We start from the raw sequence: 27,112 nt of genomic DNA on the forward strand, positions 1-27,112 counted from the left end.
TACTCTTTTATTACACTGGCTTGTTTTCCTTGGACACGTAACGTCATGAGGCGTAGTTTAAAGGGCACCTGGTAATGCTGATAAGCCAGGTCATACCCCCTGCTTTAGCGAGGTCATACCCCCTGCTTTAGCGAGGTCATACCCCCTGCTTTAGCGAGGTCATACCCCCTGCTTTAGTCATATTAGTTAGTGAGACTCATCATCAACAACAAAGGTTCCACTCACGGAACACCCAAAAGTTCCAGAATCACGTCTGCCATTCCATTCTATTGTCTGTGTTCCATCCCTGCCCTTTTCCCCTTTTAGCAGCAGTTGAATATTTTCTATTCCCTTCCAATGCCACCTCCCAGCTCATATTCTCGGCTGGCCGCCGTCACGCTACAAAGAGAGGTGTTTCTGTATTGACTCAATATTGAATTAGGTGGTAACGGGAGGGTGAGTTGGACTCACCCCAAACCCTGAACTTAATAATAATAATAACAATAATATGCCATTTAGCAGACGCTTTTATCCAGTCATGTGTGCATACATTTTTACGTAACTTCAACGAATCTGACTTGTGTTTAAAGTCACGGTTCCAAAGTAAGCCAGGGAATGTTGTGTTCAGTTCGACGTGCCATGACTGAAAGGGCCTGCTGTGTGTGTGCATGTGTGTGCATGCTTCACATGCGTGTGCAGCACATGCATACATTTTCCTGAGAGCCATTTGATTCCCATTTGATTCCCATTTGATTCCCATTTGATTCCCATTTGATTCCCATGCATTGTGCTTCTTTGCTGTGCTGATATCAACTGGGACAAAGATCTCCATAGCCGAGGTGCATTACACAATCTGGATCACAGTACCTTCTCCAGCCACAGCACTCCTTTGTTCAACACACAGGAAGCATGACTTCTCTCTGAGGTGCAAAGCATAACGGATGTTCATTGGATGTTCATTTTCGCCCATTGAGGTTCGCCCGCCGCCGCAGTCGTTTTGGTTCTGACCCTCTTTAGCTTCCAGATTATTTTCAATAAATGTAGAATTTTTCCTAACGAATGCCTTGCAACCTCGTCAGTATCAGATAGTGGAAATTTTTTGCATCATGAACTCAAGTGATGTTGGTGACGTTGATTGTAAAAGATGTACTTACGACCAGATAATAATATGCCATTTAGCAGACGCTTTTATCCAAAGCGACTTACAGTCATGCGTGCATACATTTTTGTGTATGGGTGGTCCCGGGGATTGAACCCACTACCTTAGCGTTACAAGCGCCGTGCTCTACCAGCTGAGCTACAGAGGACCACAGATGTCTTAACTTGTCTCCAAACAAAGGTGCTCAACTCAATACAGCTGTCACGCTCTGGCTCCGGGACTCTGTATATTGAGCCAGGGTGTGTTCATTATTTGGGTGTATTTCTATGTTTGTATTTCTGTTGGGTTCATTTCTATGTTTGGTCAATGACTCCCAATCGGAGGTAACGAGTGTCAGCTGTCGGCTCGTTATCTCTGATTGGGAGCCATATTTAATCTGTATGTTTTCCTGTGGGTGTTGTGGGTTTTTGTTCGTGTTTGGTTGTGTATTGACCATCGACTGTCACGTCGTTGTTTTGTTGTAAAGATCGGGTGATCATTCAAATAAATATTATGTTCACATTCAACGCTGCGCCTTGGTCCTCCTCCTCTATGTATGACGAGCGTGACAACAGCCCTTTGTTTCATGCTTTCATGCTCTGTTGATAACATGGATTTTACAGGGAAGCAATTTTTCACCTTACACTCTTAGAAAAAAAGGTGCTATCTAGAACAGGGGGGGCAAAGTACTGCCCGCGGGCATTTCAATCCGGCCCTCGAGACATTTTTTAGATGTATTAAATATTATTATATTTGAGTTAAGATTTTTTGCCTAAAATTACACATTCCATGATATACAAACAACCTGGCAGCGCGCTCTGTATTTGGGCCTACAGTCAGATTCAGAATGCACTCAGTCATCATAGCCACTTCATTGCTTAACGACTGCGGAAAAAGTGGTGGCTTCGATCACCGCTGTTCGTTTACTATTCTTGTGGGGACTTCTGGTCCCCACAATAATAGTTAAACACGTCCACACACACACACACACACACACACACATGGCCTCTTGTCAGATCAAATCAAATCAAATGTTATTTGCCACATGCGCTGAATACAACAGGTGTAGACATTACTGTGAAAGGCTTACTTACAACCCTTAACCAACAATGCATTTATTGTTTAATAAAAAAGTAGGGAGGCTATATACAGTGGGGTACCGGTACAGAGTCAATGTGCGGGGGCACTGGCTAGTTGAGGTAGTTGAAGTAATATGTACACGTGGGTAGAGTTAAAGTGACTATGCATAAATAATTAACAGAGTAGCAGCAGCGTAAAAAGAGGGGGTGGGGGTGGGGGGGCAGTGCAAATAGTCTGGGTAGCCATGATTAGTTGTCCAGGAGTCTTATGGCTTGGGGGTATAAGCTGTTGAGAAGGCTTTTGGACCTAGACTTGGCGCTCTGGTACCGCTTGCCGTGCGGTAGCAGAGAGAACAGTCTATGACTAGGGTGGCTGGAGTCTTTGACAATTTTTAGGGCCTTCCTCTGACACCGCCTGGAATAGAGGTTCTGGATGGCAGGAAGCTTGGCCCCAGTGATGTACTGGGCCGTGCGCACTACCCTCTGTAGTGCCTTGCGGTCGGAGGCCGAGCAGTTGCCATACCAGGCGGTGATGCAACCAGTCAGGATGCTCTCGATGGTGCAGCTGTATAACTTTTTGAGGATCTGAGGACCCATGCCAAATCTTTTCAGTCTCCTGAGGGGGAATAGGCTTTGTCGTGCCCTCTTCACAACTGTCTTGGTGTGTTTAGACCATGATAGTTTGTTGATGATGTGGACACCAAGGAACTTGAAGCTCTCAACCTGTTCCACTGCAGCCCCGTCGATGAGAATGGGGGCGTGCTCAGTCCTCTTATTTTTTTCCTGTAGTCCACAATCATCTCCTTTGTCTTTGAAGGAGAGTGACTCTCTTTGCCTCTAAATGGCATTTTACAGTCCTCTATCCTCTTGGACAAGTTCCCTCCAGGCTCCCCTGTATGAGACCACAGGCTAAAACATCCATATATTACCACTCTGTTGTTTATAGCTCAAAGACCACTGCCCTTAGGGCCTCAGGGTCCTTTATCACCCCCTGCTGGTCAAAACTGGAACTACCCCAGGGCAGTTGTACTGTGACATTAGCAGCATGAATGATGACATTTCACATGCAGACATGTCATGTAATATTATCATATGTATTATCTTATGTACAAATAATTGTTGCTTAACTGCATAACATCTTTGTTGCTGTTTTAGTTCTTTAAATTCTGTAATTTCTAGTGTTCGTCCAATCATGCCTCTTTATTCCCTCCTTGCTGAAACAGGGGCCTGATTGCCTTGAACTCAAATGACACCTACTACCTTGAGCCAATCAGAGGGCTGGACTTTCTCCATCACTCACTGGTCAACGCAGAGGATCTGCCAATCAGAGGCGGGACCTGCGGCCACGGGCATCAGACTGGACACCCCAACCTCCTCTCCGGTCTGCTTAAACCTTTGCATCAAAGGGTGAGGGGGCTAAGACACAACAACACACTAACAGACACACACACTAACAGACACATCAACACACTAACAGACACATCAACACACTAACAGACACATCAACACACTAACAGAAACATCAACACACTAACAGACACACACACTAACAGACACATCAACACACTAACAGACACAACAACACACTAACAGACACAACAACACACTAACAGACACATCAACACACTAACAGACACATCAACACACTAACAGACACACACACTAACAGACACATCAACACACTAACAGACACACACACTAACAGACACATCAACACACTACAAGACACATCAACACACTAACAGACACACACACTAACAGACACATCAACACACTAACAGACACATCAACACACTAACAGACACACACACTAACAGACACATCAACACATCAACACACTAACAGACACATCAACACACTAACAGACACATCAACACACCAACAGACACATCAACACACTAACAGACACATCAACACACTAACAGACACATCAACACACTAACAGACACAACAAGCCCACCAAAGTATATTCATTTGTATAGACTGGGTGATATGTTCTCTATCAACAGACCAAACAAGAGTGACAAGTTTTTACAGATGTACCAGACGAAACAAAAGTTACAAATGTTTATGTTTGCATGGCAGATGTCAGACTACACCACGGTGTACAGCCCAAACACAGACTTCTGCTCACAAATCAAACATACAGTAGAATCAAATAACATCACCCAGGTTCTATTCCAACAAACCAAACATACAGTAGAATCAAATAACATCACCCGGTTTCTATTCCAACAAACCAAACATACAGTAGAATCAAATAGCATCACCCAGGTTCTATTCCAACAAACCAAACATACAGTAGAATCAAATAACATCACCCAGTTTCTATTCCAACAAACCAAACATACAGTAGAATCAAATGACATCACCCAGGTTCTATTCCAACAAACCAAACATACAGTAGATTCAAATAACATCACCCAGGTTCTATTCCAACAAACCAAACATACAGTAGAATCAAATAACATCACCCAGTTTCTATTCCGACAAACCAAACATACAGTAGATTCAAATAACATCACCCAGGTTCTATTCAGACAAACCAAACATACAGTAGAATCAAATAACATCACCCGGTTTCTATTCCAACAAACCAAACATACAGTAGATTCAAATAACATCACCCAGGTTCTATTCCGACAAACCAAACATACAGTAGAATCAAATAACATCACCCGGTTTCTATTCCAACAAACCAAACATACAGTAGAATCAAATAACATCACCCAGGTTCTATTCCAACAAACCAAACATACAGTAGAATCAAATGACATCACCCAGGTTCTATTCCAACAAACCAAACATACAGTAGAATCAAATGACATCACCCAGGTTCTATTCCAACAAACCAAACATACAGTAGAATCAAATAACATCACCCGGTTTCTATTCCAACAAACCAAACATACAGTAGAATCAAATAACATCACCCAGGTTCTATTCCGACAGGAGGAGACGTCTCTGCTGTTAAATAGTCTTTTCTGTTATTATTCCTTGAGGAGAAAGCTTCTTCTTTGTGTGATTAACATTCTGATGTAATGGACATAGTAATCATCAGTATCTGTTGGCAGGGATGATTACATGGCAATTGACTACACACACACATGTACAAACACACACACACACACACACACACACACACACACACACACACACACACACACACACACACACACACACACACACACACACACACACACACACACACACACACACACAAAGTAAAGTTTGTCCTGCAGAGGAAATGAACATCTCTCTTGTCATACAAGCACAAACACATTATTGGATTTCTCTCAGAGACGTTTTAGAGGCACACATACAATCACTCCGAGGCCAGCTGAAAGCCAGAGGGAATTATGGGGTTGGTGGTTTGGGTCTGTTGCCATTGCGTTTTTTTTCCCCCCAGTGTGGGTCTGTCTTACTGTAGTGTCCTTCCATGGAGGAAGGAGAATGGCTAAACACAGGGTCTAATTTGCTCCAGCGCAGCCGTGAATGCTGATAACGTCCCTGTGGTGGGAAGTCATTCTGGCCTCCTCTGTCTAGAAGTGGACCTCATGCTCTTTTCTCTCTCTCAATTCAATTTCAATTTAAGGGCTTTATTGGCATGGGAAACGTGTGTTAACATTGCCAAAGCAAGTGAAGTAGATAGTAAACAAAAGTGAAATAAACAATACAAATTAACAGTAAACATTACACTCAGAAGTTCCAAAAGAATAAAGACATTTCAAATGTCATATTATGTCTATATACAGTGTTGTAACAATGTGCAAATAGTTAAAGTACAAATGGGAAAATAAATAAACATAAATATATTTACAGTGGTGTTTGTTCTTCACTGGTTGCCCTTTTCTTGTGGCAACAGGTCACAAATCTTGCAGCTGTGATGGCACACTGTGGTTTTTCACCCAGTAGATAAGGGAGTTTATCAAAATTGGGTTTGTTTTCGAATTCTTTGTGGATCGCTGTAATCTGAGGGAAATATGTGTCTCTAATATGGTCATACATTTGGCAGGAGGTTAGGAAGTGCAGCTCAGTTTCCACCTCATTTTGTGGGCAGTGTGCACATAGCCTGTCTTCTCTTGAGAGCCAGGTCTGCCTACGGCGGCCTTTCTCAATAGCAAGGCTATGCTCACTGAGTCTGTACATAGTCAAAGCTTTCCTTAAGTTTGGGTCAGTCACAGTGGTCAGGTATTCTGCCACTGTGTACTCTCTGTTTAGGGCCAAATAGCATTCTAGTTTGCTCAGTTTTTTTGTTTGTTCTTTCCAATGTGTCAAGTAATTCTCTTTTAGTTTTCTCATGATTTCGTTGGGTCTAATTGTGTTGTGGTTGTTGTTGTTATTGTTGTTGTCCTGGGGCTCTGTGGGGTCTGTTTGTGTTTGTGAACAGAGCCCCAGGACCAGCTTACTTAGGGAACTCTTCTCCAAGTTCATCTCTCTGTAGATGATGGCTTTGTTATGGAAGGTTTGGGAATCGCTTCCTTTTTAAGTGGTTATAGAATTTAACGGCTCTTTTCTGGATTTGATAATTAGCGGGTATTGGCCTAATTTTGCTCTGCATGCATTATTTGGTGTTTTACGTTGTACACGGAGGATGTTTTTGCAGAATTCTGCATGCAGAGTCTCAATTTGGTGTTTGTTCCATTTTGTGAATTCTTGGTTGGTGAGCAGACCCCAGACCTCACAACCATAAAGGGCAATGGGTTCTATAACTGATTCAAGTATTTTAGCCAGATCCTAATTGGTATGTCAAATTTCATGTTCCTTTTGATGGCATAGAAGGCCCCTTCTTGCCTTGTCTCTCAGATCGTTCACAGCTCTGTGGAAGTTACCTGTGGCACCCCATCCTTTTACGCTGCTGCTACTCTGTTAATTATTTATGCATAGTCACTTTAACTCTACCCACATGTACATATTACCTCAACTACCTCAACTAGCCGGTGCCCCCGCACATTGACTCTGCACCGGTACCCCCCTGTATATATAGCCTCCCTACTGTTATTTTATTTTACTTCTGCTCTTTTTTTTCTCAACACTTTTTTTGTTGTTGTTTTATTTTTACTTTTTTTGTTAAAAAGAAATGCACTGTTGGTTAAGGGCTGTAAGTAAGCATTTCACTGTAATGTCTGCACCTGTTGTATTCGGCACATGTGGCCAATCAAATTTGATTTGATTTGATTTGATGTATAGGCAGAGGTATGTATAGTTTTTTGTGTGCTCTAGGGCAAAGGTGTCTAGATGGAATTTGTATTTGTGGTCCTGGAAACTGGACCTTTTTTGGAACACCATTATTTTTGTCTTACTGAGATATACTGTCAGGGCCCAGGTCTGACAGAATCTGTGCAGAAGATCTAGGTGTTGCTGTAGGCCCTCCTTGGTTGGTGACAGAAGAACCAGATCATCAGCAAACAGTAGACATTTGACTTCAGATTCTAGTAGGGTGAGGCCGGGTGCTGCAGACTGTTCTAGTGCCCTCACCAATTCGTTGATATATATGTTGAAGAGGGTGGGGCTTAAACTGCATCCCTGTCTCAACCCACGGCCCTGAGGAAAGAAATGTGTGTGTTTTATGCCAATTTTAACCGCACACTTGTTGTTTGTGTACATGGATTTTATAATGTCGTATGTTTTTCCTCCAACCCCACTTTCCATCAATTTGTATAGCAGACCCTCATGCCAAATTGAGTCAAAGGCTTTTTTGAAATCAACAAAGCATGAGAAGACTTTGCCTTTGTTTTGTTTTGTTTGTTTGTCAATTAGGGGTGTGCAGGGTGAATACGTGGTCTGTCGTACGGTAATTTGGTAAAAAGCCAATTTGACATTTGCTCAGTACATTGTTTTCACTGAGGAAATGAACTAGTCTGCTGTTAATGATAATGCAGAGGATTTTCCCAAGGTTGCTGTTGACGCATATCCCACGGTAGTTATTGGGGTCAAATTTGTCTCCACTTTTGTGGATTGGGGTGATCAGTCCTTGGTTCCAAATATTGGGGAAGATGCCAGAGCTAAGGATGATGTTAAAGAGTTTATGTATAGCTAATTGAAATTTGTGGTCTGTATATTTTATCATTTCATTGAGGGTTTGTATTTTGTCCTGTAGTTCATTCAATGTAATTGGAGAATCCAGTGGGTTCTGGTAGTCTTTAATAGTTGATTCTAAGATTTGCATTTGATCATGTATATTTTTTGCTGTTTGTTCTCTGTTATAGGGCCAAAAAGATTGGAGGAGTGGTTTACCCATACATCTCTGTTTTGGATAGATAGCTCTTCGTGTTGTTGTTTGTTTAGTGTTTTCCAATTTTCCCAGAAGTGGTTAGAGTCTATGGATTCTTCAATTACATTGAGCTGATTTCTTTTTCCGTAGTCTCTCTCTCTCTCTCTCTCTCTCTCTCTCTCTCTCTCTCTCTCTCTCTCTCTCTCTCTCTCTCTCTCTCTCTCTCTCTCTCTCTCTCTCTCTCTCCTCTCTCTCTCTCTCTCTCTCTCTCTCTCTCTCTCTCTCTCTCTCTCTCTCTCTCTCTCTCTCTCTCTCTCTCTCTCTCTCTCTCTCTCTCTCTCTCTCTCTCTCTCTCTCTCTCTCTCTCTCTCTCTCTCTCTCTCTCTCTCTCTCTCTCTCTCTCTCTCTCTCTCTCTCATACCCACTCTAGCTGGGTGGGCTAATTTCAGATGGGCTGTGTACAGGTGCAGTGATCGGTAAGGTGCTCTGACAACTGATGTTAAAGTTAGTGAGGGAGATAAGAGTCTCCAGCTTCAGAGATTTTTTGCAATTCGTTCCAGTCATTGGCAGCAGAGAACTGGAAGGAATGGCGGCCAAAGGAGGTGTTGGCTTTGGGGATGACCAGTGAGATATACCTGCTGGAGCGCATACTACGGGTGGGTGTTGCTATGGTGACCAATGAGCTAAGATAAGGCGGGGATTTGCCTAGCAGTGATTTATAGATGGCCTGGAGCCAGTGGGTTTGGCGACGAATATGTAGTGAGGACCAGCCAACAAGACTGTACAGGTCACAGTGGTGGGTAGTATATGGGGCTTTGGTGACAAAAAGGATGGCACTGTGATAGACTACATCCAATCTGCTGAGTAGAGTGTTGGAGGCTATTTTGTAAATGATATCGCCGAAGTCAAGGATCGGTAGGATAGTCAGTTTTATGAGGGCATGTTTGGCAGCATGAGTGAAGGAGGCTTTGTTGCGAAATAGGAAGCAGAGTCTAGATTTAACTTTGGATTGGAGATTCTTAATGTGAGTCTGGAAGGAGAGTTTACAGTCTAACCAGACACCTAGGTATTTGTAGTTGTCCACATACTCTAGGTCAGACCCGTCGAGAGTAGTGATTCTAGTCGGGTGGGCGGGTGCCAGCAGAGTTCGATTGAAGAGCATGCATTTAGTTTTACTAGTGTTTAAGAGCAGTTGGAGGCTACTGAAGGAGTGTTGTATGGCAATTAAGCTAGTTTGGAGGTTTGTTATCACAGTGTCCAATGAAGGGCCAGATGTATACAAAATGGTGTCGTCTGCGTAGAGGTGGATCTGAGAGTCACCAGCAGCAAGAGCGACATCATTGATATACACAGAGAAAAGAGTCGGCCCAAGAATTGAACCCTGTGGCACCCCCATAGAGACTGCCATAGGTCCAGACAACAGGCCCTCCGATTTGACACATTGAACTCTATCTGAGAAGTAGTTGGTGAACCAGGCGAGGCAGTCATTTGAGAAACCAAGGCTATTTAGTCTGCCAATAAGAATGCGGTGGTTGACAGAGTCGAAAGCCTTGGCCAGGTCGATGAAGACGGCTGCACAGTACTGTCTATTATCGATCGCGGTTATAATATCGTTTAGGACCTTGAGCGTGACTGAGGTGCACCCATGACCAGCTCGGAAACCGGATTGCATAGCGGAGAAGGTACGGTGGGATTCGTAATGGTCGGTGATCTGTTTGTTAACTTGGCTTTCAAAAACTTTCGAAAGGCAGGGCAGGATGGATATAGGTCTGTAACTGTTTGGATCTAGAGTGTCACCCCCTTTGAAGAGGGGGATGACCACGGCAGCTTTCCAATCTCTGGGGATCTCAGACGATACGAAAGAGAGGTTGAACAGGCTAGTAATAGGGGTTGCGACAATTTCGGCTGCTATTTTTAGAAAGAAAGGGTCCAGATTGTCTAGCCCAGATGATTTGTAGGGGTCCAGATTTTGCAGCTCTTTCAGAACATCAGCTGTCTGAATTTGTGTGAAGGAGAAGCGGGGGGGGGGGGGCATGGGCAAGTTGCAGCGGAGTGTGCAGAGCTGGTGGCCGGGGTAGGGGTAGCCAGGTGGAAAGCATGGCCAGCCGTAGCAAAATGCTTGTTGAAATTCTCGATTATTGTAGATTTATCGGTGGTGATAGTGTTTCCTAGCCTCAGTGAAGTGGGTAGCTGGGAGGAAGTGCTCTTATTCTCCATGGACTTTACAGTCCCAAAACTTTTTGGAGTTAGTGCTACAGTCTCTCTCTCTCCCCCTCACCCCTTCTCTTTCTCTCTCCCCCTCACCCTTCTCTGTCTTTCACTCTCTCTCCTTCACCCCTCTCTCTCCATCCCCCCTATGTCTGAAGCAGTCCGGGAAGGCCACAGCGCTATACATGCCACCTGCCCACTGCCCCGGAACCCTGCTGGGCCACAATATTGGCCTTCTGTCTGGCTCGGGCAACACAGCCATGCCTGCGTGCATAAATCAATGTATTTTAATTACCACAGAGCCTCTGCCTAATAGCTGCAATCAAGTATTAGCAAAGCGGAAAATTACTGATAGAAAGATACTGAGATTGTGGTGTGTCTCAGACCTCAGCCACCGACAGGAAGCATGTTTTTGTTCCTTTGTGTCATTTCTTTTTTATGACTGTGAAAAGCTGTCTGTTGCCATGGTTAAAAACAAGCCCTTTTTTCGACAACGCTAGGATGAGTGGTGGGTGATCATTGCAACAGGAGGGGACACGATTCGGTCCTGAATTGCTGTGACCATCCAATTGTGTGTGTCCATTATCCCAAATGGACCAAACAACCCCTCACTGTATCCCTCCTCCCTCCCTTCTCTCTCTATCTGGAAACAGGTGAGACGAAATGCCTGGGGTACCACCAAGTACATGGAGCTGTACATCGTGGCTGACAGCACACTGGTAAGCTAGCTAGCCAATAACAAGTGAAGTTAATCTTTATTGTTCCTTTGATCAGAGCAGGTCGAGTGTGTGTGTGTGTGTGTGTGTGTGTATATATGTATGTATGGATGAATGTATGTATGTGCACAAGGTTCAGTGTGTGTCTGTGTGTGTCTGTGTGTGTGTGTGTATATGTATGTATGTATGAATGTATGTGTGTCTGTGTGTGTCTGTGTGTGTGTGTACGAAGTCAAGTGTGTGTGTGTCACATCTGTCCAGTGACGTCAACCAACCCATTGAACCATTGAGGTATCAGATGGACATTGGGAACATTGGGAACAATAATTATCTCATCTAACATAATGGACCTCACTCATCCTCAACTCTAACATAATGGACCTCACTCATCCTCAACTCTAACATAATGGACCTCACTCATCCTCAACTCTAACATAATGGACCTCACTCATCCTCAACTCTAACATAATGGTCTCACTCATCCTCAACTCTAACATAATGGTCTCACTCATCCTCAACTCTAACATAATGGACCTCACTCATCCTCAACTCTAACATAATGGTCTCACTCATCCTCAACTCTAACATAATGGACCTCACTCATCCTCAACTCTAACATAATGGTCTCACTCATCCTCAACTCTAACATAATGGACCTCACTCATCCTCAACTCTAACATAATGGTCTCACTCATCCTCAACTCTAACATAATGGACCTCACTCATCCTCAACTCTAACATAATGGTCTCACTCATCCTCAACTCTAACATAATGGTCTCACTCATCCTCAACTCTAACATAATGGACCTCACTCATCCTCAACTCTAACATAATGGACCTCACTCATCCTCAACTCTAACATAATGGACCTCACTCATCCTCAACTCTAACATAATGGACCTCACTCATCCTCAACTCTAACATAATGGACCTCACTCATCCTCAACTCTAACATAATGGACCTCACTCATCCTCAACTCTAACATAATGGACCTCACTCATCCTCAACTCTAACATAATGGACCTCACTCATCCTCAACTCTAACATAATGGTCTCACTTACCCCCAACTCTGCCTACTTTGTGTAATAGTGTATAATTATGGTGCTGGCGGATGGGCTGAAGCACCTTTTCCTCACTGATAAAGAGCATCATAGAAGGGACCAGAGGAAAGGATTCGTCATGTTAATGATGAACGTTTTCTAGTTGGGTCTAATGGTGGGAGACAGAGAACTCATTACCAGTCCTAAATAGACAATGGGCTCCAGCCGGCCAGGAATGAAAAGTTATGTCTTTCATAACGGTCTATTCTACGTTCCAGTTGGCTACCCGTTAGGTGCAATATGACTATGACGCCGTGGTAACAGTGCATGGTGGTGACCAATCAGAATACAGTATTTGGTCCACTCCCGTTCCTAATTGGTACCTATTATGATGATGAAGTGGGGCAGAGATGGTGAAGTGGGGCAGAGATGGTGAAGTGGGGCAGAGATGGTGAAGTGGGGCAGAGATGGTGAAGTGGGGCAGAGATGGTGAAGTGGGGCAGAGATGGTGAAGTGGGGCAGAGATGGTGAAGTGGGGCAGAGATGATGAAGTGGGGCAGAGATGATGAAGTGGGGCAGAGATGGTGAAGTGGGGCAGAGATGGTGAAGTGGGGCAGAGATGGTGAAGTGGGGCAGGTTGTTTTCTGGATCTCTCTTGTTCTATTGAGGACGGCCATTAAAAAAAAAAAAAAGTATTTTGTTTGGTTGAACATTTGTCACTATTGATTTGATATCTGCCACTGAATTCTATTCCATCTCCCTTGTAATCCAGTATAAACGACAAAATAAGGACTACCAGAAAACCAAGCTGAGGATAATGGAGATTGCCAATTATGTTGATAAGGTAAGCCAGCGCGGGGATGTGTGTGTCTTAGATGCAATCCTCAGGGGGAATAAAGAGAGCTCAATTTAATTGTCAACAAAATGGAGAGTGTGTCAGGGCCGGGAGAGTATCTGGTTTTATAAATCACCTACTGACATATCATTAACTTCTATACAGTTTTCTGATATTCTAAGATTAATTTTCTTTCTAGTCCTTTATAATTCTGCCCTGGTTGTGTCATCAGAATGATCAAAGTGATTGAAAATGACAGATTTGAATAATGTGAACTTATCTATTCATAAATGCCTGGTCACAATGAAAAACAAAAACATATGTCCCAACCCTCTGTGTGACCCCGTTGCCGTGAGTGTTGCCTGTTGCCGTGAGTGTTGCCTTGTTGCCGTGAGTGTTGCCTTGTTGCCATGAGTGTTGCCTTGTTGCCGTGAGTGTTGCCTGTTGCTGTTAGTGATGCCAGTTGCCAGGCGGTTGTGTTATGTTGTGGTTCAGTTCTACAGAACTCTGAATATCCGGGTGCCTCTGATTGGCCTGGAGATATGGAAGGAGAGAGACGAGTGCATCATTACAGAGGAGCCCAACACCACGCTCTGGTCCTTCCTACAGTGGAGACAGAAGCTCAAGTCTCGCAAGAAGCACGACAACGCACAGCTACTGACGTTAGTAAAGACCTACCTACCTACACACACACACACACACACACACACACACACACACACAGCTCCGCTATGCTCTTAACGCCACAGCAATCCCTCCCCTTCCGTCGCCCCCCAAAACAGCCCCAAAATAATTCCAGCCTTCGTTAGTGGCTAGATTGATAAATGATTAGCTAAACAGCAGTTCTATTAACTAAAAGATTGGAACATCACACCTCAGTGAGTCAGCAGCCACAACACAGCACAGCTTGACTGCCAAACACACAAACACATGCACGCACACAGAAACACACTCACACACACACTCACACACTCTCTCACACACACACAACATAGCACAGCTCGACTGCCAAACACACAGTCATCCGTAAACAGTAAATTGGAGGCCTCTTCACTGGAGGTAATTAGTTTCCAGATAGTACCTGGCTAGTGGTTCTGATTTTTAGGAACAGCTTTTTGATTTGTTTCGGGAATCTTAAGTGACAACAAGCTCCGAGAGACGTCATTGCATAGCCCCCTGAGGCGCATCTGAGAAAGGTCTCAGACAAGGCTTATCATACCTGCAGTACAACACTGTTCTCTATCTGTAATCAATGTGCATCCGTCCCAGATCCCTCCCTGCCTGAGCACGTCCATACTGGAGTGAAGAAATGAAGGTTAAGTGATTTTTTTTGTTTCCCCGCTGACAGGGGAGTGATATTTAAGGGGACCACCATAGGGATGGCCCCTTTGGAGGGGATGTGTAGCCTGGAGAACTCTGGAGGCATCAATGTGGTAAGTGGGGTGGCAAGGGTGCAGCAGAAATGTGTGTGTGTGTGTGTGTGTGTGTGTGTGTGTGTGTGTGTGTGTGTGTGTGTGTGTGTGTGTGTGTGTGTGTGTGCACGCGTGTGTGTGTGTGTGTGTGTGTGTGTGTGTGTGTGTGTGTGTGTGTGTGTGTGTGTGTGCACGCGCGTGTGTGTGTATCTGTGTGACTCTTCACATTATATATAGTGTGTGTGTGTGTGTGTTTGTGTGTGTTTCCATACGTGTGTTTCTGTGTGTTGATGTGCACCAGATGCGGTCAGTGGGCCAGAGAAATCAATAACTCTTCCACACTTGATTAGGTTGTAATAGGCTCTACTGGTTCAGTTCTCTGAGGTAATGGAGGCTAGTGTAATCCTAATATGCCAGCAGGTATATATATCCACTACACTACCCACCTTGGGGGGCTGGACACAACAGCACTGTCAAGAGATCTAAATCCTTGGGATGTCCAACTCTGACGCCATCCCATTTAAGTTTACATTTAAAACGGTTAAGGTAAGGGTTCAGGTTAGGGTTATGGTTAAGGTTAGAGTAGGTGTTAAGGTTAGGTGAAGGGTTATGGTTAAGGTTAGGGTAACGGTAGGGGTTAGGGTAAGGGTAGGGGTTAAGGATTAGAGTTTAGGGAAGGGACGTCCCAAGGATCCCGGATAGCACTAACTGGAGAAACAGCACAGGAGATGAGACATCTTGGTTTGTTGGGGTGTTAGGAGCGGTAGCCCTTTGATGTACGGAGTGACCTCAATGGATTAGATCACCATAGTTCTTTGACACAGACCAACCACTAAATTAGCGATTAGTATTCTCTACCGTTCAGTTGGACTCTGAATAGATGTACGACAGTTTATCACCAACCAAGTCACATTAGACAGTAGACCAGGTAGAATAGGTTGACTGTGTCGGCCGTTTCAGTGAATTGAAGATAGTCTGAACAGTGGAAGCTTTTAAAGATGTTAAATTGAGGGTGTTTGTGGTTATGCTAAACCCATACAAATGAGTCCTTTTTGCTATGTGGTCCCTCAGGACCATTCGGATTTACCCATCGGAGCTGCCGCCACCATGGCCCACGAGATCGGACACAATTTTGGGATGAGCCACGACCAGGAGGGCTGCTGTGTGGAGGCGACTGCGGAGCAGGGGGGCTGCGTGATGGCTGCTGCCACCGGGTAAGAATTAGCGAGTTTTACTTCCAATATGGCTACCAGAGATCCAAGATGGCCGCCACTTTACAGAACTCTCTGAAACTGAACATGATGGTTATTGTAACTGTTCACAATGGTATTCTGCATTGTGGATTTTTTTGTAATGGTTACTTTCTTGCCCCCAATAGGCATCCATTTCCCCGGGTGTTCAGCCGCTGCAGCAAGCGGGACCTGGACAACTACTTCCAGAAGGGAGGGGGGATGTGCCTCTTCAACATGCCCGACATGAAGGACCTGGTCGGGGGCAAGAGGTGTGGCAACGGCTTTGTGGAGGACGGAGAAGAGTGCGACTGCGGAGAGCCAGAGGTGAGAAAAGCCTGGCGCTCTTAGTCGTTAGCATCCGTCACCTCAGATAAGCCTAGCACTTAGCATATCATTGCTTATGTTTGATATTCTATTTGCCAATCTTCCAAAAAATGTTTAGAGGTGTTAAAAGTTTTCTGGGGACTTTGCTTTGGGAATTGTTGTTTTTAGTTTTATGGAATTACAGTTAAGTAAATCCTCTTTGGCTCAATTTGTGAGGAAGCACATATTAAAAAACGGGGAGAAGCTAATTGCTAGCTGACAGAAATGCTGATGATGTGGAGGCTGTTTTGACTCCCTTTTCGAAGCACAACTGATAGTTAGTCGGCAGCGGCGGCGGCAGATACCACAGGCTTCTGGCAAGAAGTCACCAGTTTTGACACAGCAACAGAATGCTCACTTCATAGTGTCTTTTAGTATCTTGTCGCTTAAGAAGAATTGACATTACCACACGTTACCACGCGTTACCACGCGTTACCACACGTTACCACACGTTACCGCACGTTACCACACGTTACCACACATTACCACACGTTACCACACACACAGACAGACATATGCTTGGAAAAACACAGTTTTATTTCCAGCCTTGTCAATCATGTCCCCAACTTCATATTTCTCAGCTCTTACAAGGAACTTTTTTATTTTGCTATGCAAAGTACGCTATGAAAACTGTCTAGTACTGGAAGTCACCTAACCGTATTATAACGGAAACACACTTGATTTACTCTATACACCACAGGGGCCTGTCTGGGAGGTTGATGTAGTGTTTCTTTTCCTCCGCGTAGTCTCTCTCTCCCTGATCCATTCTCTCCCTGCAGTATAATTGCCGTTTCTCATCCTTCAACTCCCACGTCGAGTTTAGAATATCTGTGGCTCGACGGCGGCGAGAACGCCATGGCAACGGGGAAGAGATGTCATTTTCACCTCTGTATGACAGCGTTCTGTGCGGTGGGGTGTCTTTTTCCACCATCTCAACACTTTGACATGTCGATCAGTGCTGTCACCACACACCACAACTGCTGTTGGAGAAGCGGAGACAGAGTCAAAGAGCAGAGGAGTTGGGATGTGAGCCGAGTGCATGTATGTGTGTGTGGGCACAGGGTCGTGCCACATTGATTTGGCTAAACGTGGTAACTGTGTGTGTGTGTTTTCTCTACAGGAGTGCACTAATGACTGCTGCAATGCCAACAACTGCACCTTGAAGGAGGAGGCTCAGTGTGCCCACGGGGTCTGCTGCGAGGGCTGTAAGGTATGACACACACACACACACTCTCACACACACACACACACACACACACTCTCACACACACACACACTCTCACACACACACACACAGATGTGGCCGGATGTCATCTCACTTACAGCACTTAAAATAGCCTCTACTTCTCCTCTCTGATCAAAAAACTTTACTTCTGCTGTCGGATCAATAACCTCTACATCTCCTGTCTGATCAATAACCTCTACTTCTCCTGTCTGATCAATAACCTCTACTTCTCCTGTCTGATCAATAACCTCTACTTCTCCTGTCTGATCAATATCCTCTCTGATCAATAACCTCTACTTCTCCTGTCTGATCAATATCCTCTCTGATCAATAACCTCTACTTCTCCTGTCTAATCAATAACCTCTACTTCTCCTGTCTGATCAATAACCTCTACTTCTCCTATCTGATCAATAACCTCTACTTCTCCTCTCAGATTAATAATTATGTACCGTCTCACGTTTCAACTTTCCTGGTTTTGTTTCACGTAAATGAGGATAACAACTTCTTCTGTGAGTCTTTTAAAAGTAGAAATAAGCTTCTTATCTCCCCAGGATGATCATAACCCATCTCTCTATTTATTTGTGTGATTGAATTATTTATTTAACCAACCCCCTCTGTAGTTAATCATGTACTGAATGGTCTTTAAAAACAAGTACATCATACTGAATCCCCCCCCTCTTTCTCTCCTTGGTTTTGCCCTCCTGTCCCCCCCCCCCCCAGCTGAAGCAGGCAGGTACCATGTGTCGTGGTCCTGCGGGGGCGTGCGACCTGCCTGAGTACTGCACTGGCGGCTCTCCCTACTGCCCGTCCAACGTTTACCTGCTGGATGGTTCCTCCTGCCAGTACGGTCACGCCTACTGCTACAACGGCATGTGCCTGACCCACGAACAACAGTGTCTGCAGCTGTGGGGCTACGGTAGGGATGGACATACTGGATGGACATACTGGATGGACATACTGGTGTATTAAAAATACCAGAATACAGAAGGACCTCGTATGCTGCACACACAGCAAAGCACTAATAATAATAATATGTCATTTAGCAGACGCCTTTCATCCAAGGCGACTTACAGTCATGCCTGAGTATGTTTTCACTAATAGGAGTTCCCGGGAATCAAACCCACTATCCTGGCGTTGCGAGCACCGTGCTCTGCCTTGCTGTACTAACTGAGCTACACGGGGGAGCTACGGATGTCTCTGAACTTGGACAGTGGAAACATCCAATCAGAAACATCAGTATTATCTCATTAACACACACACACTGCATTACCACGTGCACACACACACACACACACACACTGCATTACCACGCGCACACACACACACTGCATTACCACGCGCACACACACACACACACACACACACACACACACACACTGCATTACCACGCGCACACGCGCACACACACACACACACACACACACACACACACACACACACACACACACTGCATTACCACGCGCACACGCACACACACACACACACACACACACACACACACACACACACACACCGCATTACCATGCACACACACCCATCCTCTGTTCCCGTACACACAGACCTAGAGAGTATCTGGAGAGCTTTTGTCACGTACGATAGTTACCTCACTATCTCAGTAAGCCAGTCACATCTCCACCGTCAAACCCGCTTCAGCATTTAGAAACTCCAGCTAGTCATTACAATGGCCACCTTTAAACAGCATTAGCATAATTGATGATAAGGATGTCGACCTTTTCCCTCTCTCCATCTGCATGGGTAGTGATGTATCGCCTTTCCTGTTCACATGCGGAACACAGATCACCATGACGATCCACACCTTTAAACTGCATTAGCATACAAAGTTGGGTAACACTTAACATGTAACACAGCGTTAGCCAGGCGTCGCAGTTCAAAGCTTTATAAAAGGATTATTTACCTAAAACTGATTTTAGTATTTTATTCGTTAATTAGTCCATTGTTAATAGGATCCCCAAAAAGTGTGCATGTCAGCAGTAAAGTTTTTTTAATATAGAGCACTTTCAGTAAAAATATAAACAGTGTGATGATGCGTTTTTAAAAACGTTGTGTCTCTTCTTTCAGAATGTTCTTTTGGCCGTAACAAAATGAAAATGTATATATATATATATATATTTTTTTTAATCCTAATGTCTGTCTGTCATTCTTAGAGGTGCATTCAGTAGAAATGTTTTTGTCTTTTGTGTAGGAATATACATCATGGTGAGTAGCTTAAACTGTTGCTCCTTGAAAGTGAATGTAAGCATCCCTGTATGGGGGCATAATGGCTTTTCTCATGAGTGAGTGGTTGCTATAGTAACTATTATTTACATTATGGATTTTTATGTCTCAGGTGCCCGGCCAGCGCACAACGCCTGCTTTCAAGACGTCAACGCAGCAGGGAACGCGTTTGGAAACTGTGGGAAGGACAGACAGGGAAACTACATGAAGTGCCAGAAAAGGTAAGTGGGAACATGTTATAAACCTTCATAACGCGGCATAGCAGTTCCAATTCAACTACAATCTAATCTAACTATCTAACTACATTGCCTGTTCATAGTTGTAAAGTGTTGAGACACTATAGCATGGACCAGGGGAGGCCAAACCATAATTCTGTGGGTCCTGGAGTGAAGTCAGTTCTGTTAGTGTTGGTCTGGAACAAAAGCCTGCACACACTTCAGCCATCCAGGGCCATCCATGATCTGCTATATAACTTATATAACTTATGAACAACTCCTGTCCTTAACCATAACACACTACTACACAGTCTGACATGCAGTGGTTTTCCTAGCTGCCCACGAGTCCTTTAAAAAGGCGAGCACCGTCCTCGTCTTGAACTTGATAGTTTATCCATGTACAGTAACTCACACAAGCCACGCCACGCCGCGCCGCGGCCCTCTGTGAACTGTAAAGTGCAGCAGCGTGTCTCAGAGACCGTTTTCATGTCGCCGCGCCAGAGCTAATTAATGGATCCAAATTAGCATTTTAGCTATGCAAATTAGGCCTCAGATGAAGGCATTCAAAGTCAGCCTTGTGTCCGCATAATACGCCACAGCCCAACTGAATTAGAGAGAATCCCATAAGCGACATGGAGACGTTACAATGTTTGCTGGCCAGCCGTCAGTCAAGGAGATCTTGGGGTACGCTAGGCCCTCTACCAATTAGGACGTTTTAGATATAAGCTACGAGTCGTTTACTTTCACAAGCCGTTAATCTTCTTCTTGTCTTTGTTTCCCCGTGGATGCTTTGTTGTCTGTCTGTCTGTCTGTCCTTCCATCCGCCGTCCATCTGTCTGTCTCTCGTGTGTGTCCGTCATTCATTCATGTGCACTGTGTGTCCGCCCCCCCAGCGATGCCAAATGTGGGAAGATCCAGTGCCACAGCGCGGCCAAGAAGCCCAAGGGCACCAACGCAGTGTCCATAGACACCACCATCCGTACGGACGGCATGGAGGTGAAGTGCAGGGGGACGTACGTCTACACCACCCAGGATGGACAGGGGGACCTCCCGGACCCAGGTCTCGTCATGACCGGAACCAAGTGTGGAGAGGGGAAGGCTAGTAGTGGTTGCAGTCTAATACAAATCTACTTTTATCTGTACCATAGACAGTACTGTAAAATGTATCATAGACTGTACTGTAAAATGTATCATAGACAGTACTGTAAAATGTATCATAGACTGTACTGTAATATTTATCATAGACAGTACTGTAAAATGTATCATAGACTGTACTGTAAAATGTATCATAGACAGTACTGTAAAATGTATCATAGACAGTACTGTAAAATGTATCATAGACAGTACTGTAAACTTGTTCTATGTTATTATTTCAGCTTGTATTATTATGTTAGTATTGATTATATTAGTATTATTATATTTGTATTGATTGGGTGTCTACTAGTGATGTAATGAATTTCTCTACCTCATCCAAAACCTGTAAGCTTTACTCAATTGTGATTCATACTATATACCGTAATAATCTTAAATGTGTACATACATTACATTTGTAGACAGGCAGGCACCCACTGAGTTACCACACCGAGCCAAAACACTGCGGCACGACCCTGCGCCCACACTGCCTCACACACCTTCTACAACAGTGTTCCTCAGTGTGTGTGTGAAATCTAAACATTGTTTGTGTTACTGCAGGTTTGCAGGGACCGCCGGTGCCAAAATGCCTCCTTCACCGAGCTGGAGAGCTGCATCACACGTTGCCATGGCCATGGGGTAAGCACTAGGCCACAGACACACAGACACACAGACACACAGACACACAGACACACAGACACACACACAGACAGACACACACAGACACACACAGACACACAGACACAGACACAGACACAGACAGACACACAGACAGACACACAGACACACAGACACACACAGACACACAGACACATACACACAGACACAGACACAGACACACAGACACAGACACACATACACACATACACACTAACACACAGACACAGACACAGACACACAGACACATACACAGACACACAGACACAGACACACAGACACAGACACACAGACACAGACACAGACACACACACACAGACACACATACACAGACACACAGACACAGACGCATACACAGACACACATACACACATACACACATACACACAGACACAGACACACAGACACATACACAGACACAGACACACAGACACAGACACACAGACACTTTTCCCCATCCCTGTAATCTTATTGTTACACATCGTCCTTGGGGCGAAGGCAGACGGCTGTCACTATAGCTCTTGTAAAACAGGAGAAATGGATGGTAGCAACACAACACCTGAAGCCATAAACTATTTGTTGGTTAAGTACTGTGTAGCCACAAGGAGAGATGGCAGATCACATCTTTGTTTATGAGACAATAAACATTGTGTTGCATTGTGTACGATTTTAACCACCTGTCCCTATAGGAATCTAGGCCTAACTTTGTTTTCATTGTCATGACTCCCATATATCACTGTCAGCTGTTTAGTGGCGTGCCGCTTTTCGGCACCAGAGACATAAACAGACTTAATTTCACACCCCAACGTTTCGTTCTTAAAACGGGCCCTCCAGGTCGGCCATCTTAGAAGCGGAAAACTGTTGACTCTCAGTAAGCGAGAGGGCTTCTATTAGCGAGGCGCTGGCATTCTATAATGTTTTCAATCTCCTCAACCAACAGCTTCCTGAGCCCTAGAGACAAACAGAACACGCTCTCATTCTTTAATCATCTCCTTCTCTTGTTCTGTCAGTCGTTCTCTATCTTTCTCTCACTCTCTCTGCCCTGTTTAAAAAGTCTTCATTTGTCCTGTTTTGCTTACTCCCTCGCTCTGAAAGGCCAGCAAATGGAAATAGTTCTGAGGAGGGATTATTTAAAACATTGTTTTCCCCCTCTCTTCTCTTTTGTGACTTTTTCATTTGCATTATCATTTGGGTTCCTATTGATCCCCGGGCTTAAAGAGAGCAGCGCGAATGGAGAAAGAAAAGCGACTAGCATCTGTAGCTTTGCTAGCGTACAAACGAAGAAGCAGCTTCACTGCATCACTGCATCTACTGTATCATCTTGGCTCTGCAGCTTCACTGCATCTATCATCTTGGCTCTGCAGCTTCACTGCATCTATCATCGTGACTCTTGGTTTCTTCTTTGGGTTTGAGAAGCATGAAAAATATTCACAAAACAACTTCAGAGGGTCACAAGAGCTGTCAGAATTATTGAGAGACTAAAAAGGGAACTTTTTTTGTAAAAACACTTGGAGACCCAAAAAATATTTGGCTGGCCTTCATGATGGCTAACGTGTATTTTAATGACGCATTCAGAAGGAGTCAACAAGCATGTTTCTAATCAGTGATATGATAATTGTATTGGTGTAGTTAAGGCATGGAAAGTATTTTTCTACATAATTTAGCAGCAGGAAATACTGTATGATGCAGAATGTCTGGCGATAGTAATCAAGTGGAAAATGTTATTCTTCAGAAAGGGTTTTGATATGAGTATCAAACAAGTGGATTTGCAACGCCAAGGTCTTTGATTGCCAAACTCGGCACAAAGAACTATAACACTTTCATTCAAAGTTCGTTCAACACCCAATGTCATAGAGTTTGGTTCAGTATTCAAAGTCAGAGTTTGTTTCAACGTTCAAATCGTGCAGTTATTTCAATATTCAAAGTCATTCAGTTTAACATTCAAAGTCATTCAGTTTGTTCAGTTCAGCATTCAAAACGATACAGTTAGTTTAAGTGTTTAGCACCAGACAGCAGAATCTCAGTGAGACTTCACAGAGAAAGAAAGTCTTGTCGGTTTCAAACACCTCCTGTAGTAAACAAAAACGTAGCATGCTGAATTCACTTGCCACTTCTCCAGACACGTACTGTAAGGTCATCACGGTAACACGTGTGTGTGTGTGTGTGTGTGTGTGTGTGTGTGTGTGTGTGTGTGTGTGTGTGTGTGTGTGTGTGTGTGTGTGCGTGTGGTGTGTGTGTGTGTTATCCACAGGTGTGCAACAGCAATGGTAACTGCCACTGTAACCGAGGGTGGGCACCTCCCTTCTGTGAGAAGCTTGGTCTGGGGGGCAGCGTGGACAGTGGGCCTATCCAGTACCACAGTGAGTTGACCTTCACACACACACACACACACACACACACACACGCTCCTTCCTTTCCTTCACGACTCCCCCCCTATCAACCTTCACACACCATCTGAATGTAACATTGGCACAGCCTTGATGTTTCATTGCCCAGTTTAAGCATTCTTCCACCAGTTCTAAATCTATTTTTAAGAGGTCATTTGGTCACTTATCAGATGCTTCTAGAAAGGTTTCTATAGAAGTGAGTAACGTTATTTTCCCTCTATGTGTACTCCAGGTCAGCTGGGCTTGGTGGTAGCTCTTCTGTTTGTCTTCCTGGTTCTCCTACCTGGGATCCTCATCACCTTCTACTGCTATAAGACCAAGAGCTCCTACTACCACAAGTGGCTCTCCCAGAGAGACAAGAACAACAAGGCTAACAGGTAACTAACAGTCGCTGGCCGTGCCTCTATAAGGCTTAATGAAGACTTCATAAACCCTTTCATAAGCCCTTCATGAGGCCAACATAGATGCTTCACAAAGCTTGTATAAGAAAATGGCACTCTATACAAGAGGTTTTGTTTCGACAATGGATTGAACTCTAGAATAATCTAATTACTCAGAGACCGATAACACCAGGATGATGGATGGGTTTGTAGCTAGAGAGATAACACCAGGATGTTGGATGGGTTTGTAGCTAGAGAGATAACACCAGGATGTTGGATGGGTTTGTAGCTAGAGAGATAACACCAGGATGTTGGATGGGTTTGTAGCTAGAGAGATAACACCCGGATGCTGGATGGGTTTGTAGCTAGAGAGATAACACCAGGATGCTGGATGGGTTTGTAGCTAGAGAGATAACACCCGGATGCTGGATGGGTATGTAGCTAGAGAGATAACACCAGGATGCTGTATGGGTTTGTAGCTAGAGAGATAACACCAGGATGCTGGATGGGTTTGTAGCTAGAGAGATAACACCCGGATGCTGGATGGGTTTGTAGCTAGAGAGATAACACCAGGATGCTGGATGGGTTTGTAGCTAGAGAGATAACACCCGGATGCTGGATGGGTTTGTAGCTAGAGAGATAACACCAGGATGCTGTATGGGTTTGTAGCTAGAGAGATAACACCCGGATGCTGGATGGGTTTGTAGCTAGAGAGATAACACCAGGATGCTGGATGGGTTTGTAGCTAGAGAGATAACACAAGGATGTTGGATGGGTTTGTAGCTAGAGAGATAACACCCGGATGCTGGATGGGTTTGTAGCTAGAGAGATAACACCAGGATGCTGGATGGGTTTGTAGCTAGAGAGATAACACCCGGATGCTGGATGGGTTTGTAGCTAGAGAGATAACACCAGGATGCTGGATGGGTTTGTAGCTAGAGATATAACACCCGGATGCTGGATGAGTTTGTAGCTAGAGAGATAACACCCGGATGCTGGATGGGTTTGTAGCTAGAGCGATAACACCAGGATGCTGGATGGGTTTGTAGCTAGAGAGATAACACCCGGATGCTGGATGGGTTTGTAGCTAGAGAGATAAAACCCGGATGCTGGATGGGTTTGTAGCTAGAGAGATAACACCAGGATGCTGGATGGGTTTGTAGCTAGAGATATAACACCCGGATGCTGGATGAGTTTGTAGCTAGAGAGATAACACCCGGATGCTGGATGGGTTTGTAGCTAGAGAGATAACACCAGGATGTTGGATGGGTTTGTAGCTAGAGAGATAACACCCAGATGCTGGATGGGTTTGTAGCTAGAGAGATAACACCAGGATGCTGGATGGGTTTGTAGCTAGAGAGATAACACCCGGATGCTGGATGGGTTTGTAGCTAGAGAGATAACACCAGGATGCTGGATGGGTTTGTAGCTAGAGAGATAACACCAGGATGCTGGATGGGTTTGTAGCTAGAGAGATAACACCCGGATGCTGGATGGGTTTGTAGCTAGAGAGATAACACCAGGATGCTGGATGGGTTTGTAGCTAGAGATATAACACCCGGATGCTGGATGAGTTTGTAGCTAGAGAGATAACACCCGGATGCTGGATGGGTTTGTAGCTAGAGAGATAACACCAGGATGTTGGATGGGTTTGTAGCTAGAGAGATAACACCCGGATGCTGGATGGGTTTGTAGCTAGAGAGATACACCAGGATGCTGGATGGGTTTGTAGCTAGAGAGATAACACCCGGATGCTGGATGGGTTTGTAGCTAGAGAGATAACACCAGGATGCTGGATGGGTTTGTAGCTAGAGAGATAACACCCGGATGCTGGATGGGTTTGTAGCTAGAGAGATAACATCAGGATGTTGGATGGGTTTGTGGCTAGAGAGATAACACCCGGATGCTGGATGGGTTTGTAGCTAGAGAGATAACACCAGGATGCTGGATGGGTTTGTAGCTAGAGAGATAACACCCGGATGCTGGATGGGTTTGTAGCTAGAGAGATAACACCAGGATGCTGGATGGGTTTGTAGCTAGAGAGATAACACCCGGATGCTGGATGGGTTTGTAGCTAGAGAGATAACACCAGGATGCTGGATGGGTTTGTAGCTAGAGAGATAACACCAGGATGTTGGATGGGTTTGTAGCTAGAGAGATAACACCCGGATGCTGGATGGGTTTGTAGCTAGAGAGATAACACCAGGATGCTGGATGGGTTTGTAGCTAGAGATATAACACCCGGATGCTGGATGAGTTTGTAGCTAGAGAGATAACACCCGGATGCTGGATGGGTTTGTAGCTAGAGAGATAACACCAGGATGTTGGATGGGTTTGTAGCTAGAGAGATAACACCCGGATGCTGGATGGGTTTGTAGCTAGAGAGATAACACCAGGATGCTGGATGGGTTTGTAGCTAGAGAGATAACACCAGGATGCTGGATGGGTTTGTAGCTAGAGAGATAACACCAGGATGTTGGATGGGTTTGTAGCTAGAGAGATAACACCCGGATGCTGGATGGGTTTGTAGCTAGAGAGATAACACCAGGATGCTGGATGGGTTTGTAGCTAGAGAGATAACACCAGGATGCTGGATGGGTTTGTAGCTAGAGAGATAACACCAGGATGTTGGATGGGTTTGTAGCTAGAGAGATAACACCAGG

At 44.6% G+C, this 27,112-nt stretch overlaps 1 pseudogene across 1 annotated transcript in view; it reads left to right on the top strand.

Moving 5' to 3' along the window:
• Window positions 1-3,419: 3,419 nt before the first annotated feature.
• Window positions 3,420-27,112, top strand: part of LOC311119400 (disintegrin and metalloproteinase domain-containing protein 33-like) — a 29,791-nt pseudogene continuing 6,098 nt past the window's right edge. Inside the window, exons 1-14 of the transcript in view lie at window positions 3,420-3,603; window positions 11,272-11,337; window positions 13,150-13,221; window positions 13,708-13,874; window positions 14,561-14,645; window positions 15,696-15,838; window positions 16,003-16,180; window positions 17,340-17,429; window positions 18,165-18,360; window positions 19,792-19,900; window positions 20,788-20,992; window positions 21,587-21,664; window positions 23,934-24,042; window positions 24,302-24,446. The product of the transcript in view is annotated as a disintegrin and metalloproteinase domain-containing protein 33-like (transcript). The remainder of the gene's footprint in view (window positions 3,604-11,271; window positions 11,338-13,149; window positions 13,222-13,707; window positions 13,875-14,560; window positions 14,646-15,695; window positions 15,839-16,002; window positions 16,181-17,339; window positions 17,430-18,164; window positions 18,361-19,791; window positions 19,901-20,787; window positions 20,993-21,586; window positions 21,665-23,933; window positions 24,043-24,301; window positions 24,447-27,112) is intronic.

The sequence above is a fragment of the Coregonus lavaretus genome (genome assembly GCF_964263955.1).
Source record: "Coregonus lavaretus genome assembly, contig: HAP1_SCAFFOLD_6374, whole genome shotgun sequence".
NCBI classification, from domain to species: Eukaryota; Metazoa; Chordata; class Actinopteri; order Salmoniformes; family Salmonidae; genus Coregonus; species Coregonus lavaretus.